The following is a 3,899-nucleotide window of genomic DNA, read 5'->3' as shown; positions in this document are numbered from 1 at the left end:
TATAATGCGCGTGGGTTCAATGGAGATTGAAGCCCTAACATATGTGTTAAATGTGACTTCATGATCCACCAAGACTGGCTTGCCCTTCCACGCCTTATAAAAATCAATTGGGATGATCACCGTCTCGCACTTCTGTTCTTGGTATTGTGAATTCTGTGTGTGGAATTTTGTCGGAAGAAAATGAAATGGACTTGTGGAGGTTATTTTTGTAAGAAGTGTTCTGGCTATGTAGTACATTCAAAATGTGCTACCAGGCCTGATGGTTGGAACGTAAAGAAGTTGAAGGATTAGTTGAAGCCATCTTGTTCTGTTAGTGTATTATTATTTCGAATCTTGCAAACTTAATTTGGTATGATCTGGCTGTTTCTAATGTTTTTCAGTGTTTCTTCTAGGGATGTTAACATGGGTAATTACCCATGGGTTTACCCAAACCCACTAATAATAGGTTGGATTTTTACTCATCTAAGATTAATTGGGTCAACCATGGGTATTAATTTTAAAACCCATATTTATGTTGGGTAAATACAAAAGGGTAATGGTGTACCCATGAGTTTTCAATTATATATATAGATTTTCACCATTTTTATTAAATTATATAAAATTTACAAAAACGTTTTTTTTTTGTCAGAGTCAGAACCAAAAATGAATTTTTCCGCCAAAACCGTAAAATAAATTTTCTCACAGAAACCAAAAACGAGTTTTTCCGCCGAAACCGAAAAATCGAGTTATTCTGCCGAAACCAAAACCGGAAAATCGAGTTATTCTGCCGAAACCAAAACCGGAAAACCGAGTTTTTCCCCCAAAACCGGTAAACCGAGTTTTCCCGTCAAAACTGGAAAACCGAGTTTTCCCGCCAAAACCGGAAAACTGAGTTTTTCCGCCAAAAAATCGTAAAAAGATTGTTCCCGCCAAAATCAAAAACAGATTTCCCGCCAAAATCTAACAAATTTTCCCGCCAAAACCGTAAGAACAAGTTTTTCTGCTAAAACCGCAAAAACGAGTTTTCCCGCCAAAACTAGAAAGATTATTTTTCCCGCAAACCGCAAAAATCGAGTTTTCCAACCAAAACCACAAAAAAAAATTTACCAACCATAAACCGCAAAAAGAAAATTTTCCGCTAAAACCACAAAAACAACTTAACAAGTTTTCTCGTTAAAATCATAAATGAGTTTTCCGGTTAAAATTGCAAAATAATTTTTTTCCGGAAAAAACGAATTTTCCCGCCGAAATCGTAAACGAGTTTTTACGCTAAAACAAGTTTTCTATAAAACTGCAAAATCTTGTTTATATATTAAAGCTCATATTAATAATATTAATATTTTACATGATCTTTAGAGTAAATAAGATAATACTTTGGATACCCATGAATAAACCTATACTTTATTGGGTTATTTTCTTGGTTGGGATTTCAACCTTGATGTTTCTGAGTTTTTGCAGGTTGGGTATAAACTGGGTTGGGTTATTTATGGGTTGGGTTGGGCTGGACTGGGTTATTTTACCCTACGTTAACATCCCTAGTTTCTTCTATAAATCTTGCCTTAAAAACGATAAACACATAGATTTCGAATCACTCGTTTCTGTTCGAAATACAGAGCACTCTTGTACAAAAAAATAAGATTTAGTTGGTTTAAAAATTGAAACAGTTCAGTTTTGGACTGGTATGAATTGGTTTATAGATAAACTGGACCAAACATTGTCTCACCGAATTGTCTGCTTCGTGTTTTAAAAACATAGTTTGAACCGAAATACAGAACCATCAGAGGTGCAATGCAATCATTTCGAAATCAATGGCATCCCCTCAACATCATTCACTACCGAAATACAGACATCAGAGAGGTGCAATGCAATCACTCCATTGGAGATGAGAGATCTTCTGCTTCGATACCTTCTTCTACACAACCCAGCATGATTGCAGTTAGCATTAGTTTCCCCCACCTCAGCGAAATCTTTGTGGCTTATCAACACGTCCTCGACGGAAGAAGTTTTATCCACAGGGTTCTCTCGTCTCAGGGGAAGCACCTGTGCAAAGTCCCCATCAAAATCGTTGACTCGGTTTGGTCCATAACACCTTTTGGACGCTTGGAAAAGCGCTGTGTTCTTTAGATTCTATAATGTTTCTTTGTCGCTCCAACCTTCGTTAGTAGAGGCTTGATGGAGCCTGTCCCAGTCGTCTTGATCCGCGGCATTTCTCAAGCACTCTTCCAAGAGACTCTTATGATTCTCACGGAACGAACAGCTCGTCCATGCAAACACCTCGAAAGCCTTTACAGCTGTCCATTGGCCCTGGACACTTAGACAAATTTCAATGAGCTCCTTTGGTCAGAACAGTTGGTTTCTGTTTTCATCGCTTGGAAAATCTTTTGTTATTTCTTCCTGCAAGAAGTTATGGTTTCACTAGTTATAATCAATATCTTACACAGATGAATTTACCGTCATGATGATATATATACACAAGAGGAAATATCAACCCAGCTGAAATATCTTAACCTGCAGCTTCAGTAACTTGAGGTCAGCTTCAATGCGCTTCATTTTCGATTTGGAATCAGCATCCTTATCTGAAAGGTGATATTTATCATGAAATCCAGAACAAAATGTGTCCATAACACCAACGAGAATATACTATCATACCTGCCACATAGGCTATCTTTGAAAGGTTCAAAAACCGCTTGCGCTCCGCAAATGTTGGTTGTACATCTTCAGTTTCTGACACCCTTCCTTCTTCGATAGCTTTCATAGACTCTTCATCCTGTGCTAAAGCCAATGCATGAAGAGTGTCAGAGGCAGATGGGAACTGATGAAGAAACACCTCATGAAGCCACATCAGATCAGAGTGGCGCTTTAAAAATATCAATAGCTCGTCCTGAAAGCCTTCACCAAGCCGTAGAAGCATAGAAAACTGTGTCATATCATAAAGTTGCTGGAACACGAAGTAACCGAAGCCTCCTTGTGGTCCCACACCCTCGTGCTGCACATCAATTCAAAGGGTTAATACTAAGTAGTAAATAGGAAAATGTAAGACAGCTAAGACAAAACAAGCGCTAACAAGAGTGAAAGATACCCCAAAGTACAGCAATTGTCTCAGCAGCATATTAGAAAACAAAAAATCGACAAGAAAGCTTATGCTTTTCGGATTACGCGATGAACATGGAAAGAAGAGGCCAAAGCTCATACCATCAAGTTTTTGAGTAGCCCTGTATCATTGAGATCATAACATATCTTCCACATAATTTTGTAGCCTGCATGTCGCTTGGCAACTGAAAGCAAATCTGAGCATCGGTTTCTAAAGATATCAGTTCTTTCTTTGACGCTCTACAGGACAAAACCAGTTAATGCCTTCATGGTGTTATTAAACACCAAAACTGTAGATGGTAAATTCGACCATCCCTCAAGGCCCGAAGAACAGACGGCCCGGCCCACATGAAGCGGAGCATCGGCTCGACGCGGCGGCTTGAAGGGTCGATCTCTCGGTGTAATGTGAGAGAGCTTTTGATGGGATTCTCGACTAAACGTTCGACTAAACGACTCCACGAGACAACGTGGGCTTCTCGGCCCAGCGAGTTAAAGCCCACAGAGACGACACAAACTAGGTCACGGAAGAGCGTGAGGTCAGCTATAAGAAGGGAAGGAAAGTGATAGAACCAAAATATGGATCACTCTTTCGGTATGGTTGATATGAACTCAGATCCGAGGGGATTGAGAACTGATGGATCGAGGGGTGACACTAAGGGTTGTGGAATAACCCAAAGATACTACCAGAGATTCGAAGGTTGCCGGATGTGACGCACCGGTCCAACACAACGAAGTGGTTCGCTTGGAGATGACCTCACCAAGAGAAGTATGAATGTTCTAAGCAAAGAACAATGAGAGAAGACTCAAAAATAAGCAAAGGAAAATCGATG

The 3,899-nt window shown here is 39.7% G+C and overlaps 1 pseudogene; it reads right to left on the bottom strand.

Annotated features, from left to right (window-relative positions):
* Positions 1-1,847: 1,847 nt before the first annotated feature.
* The window catches only part of LOC106301990, a 25,272-nt pseudogene continuing 23,220 nt past the window's right edge, over positions 1,848-3,899 (bottom strand).

Source organism: Brassica oleracea, chromosome C7 (genome assembly GCF_000695525.1).
Source record: "Brassica oleracea var. oleracea cultivar TO1000 chromosome C7, BOL, whole genome shotgun sequence".
Lineage (NCBI taxonomy): Eukaryota > Viridiplantae > Streptophyta > Magnoliopsida > Brassicales > Brassicaceae > Brassica > Brassica oleracea.
Note: the sequence above shows the minus strand (reverse complement) of the source record. Positions and strands in the feature narration are given on the sequence as shown.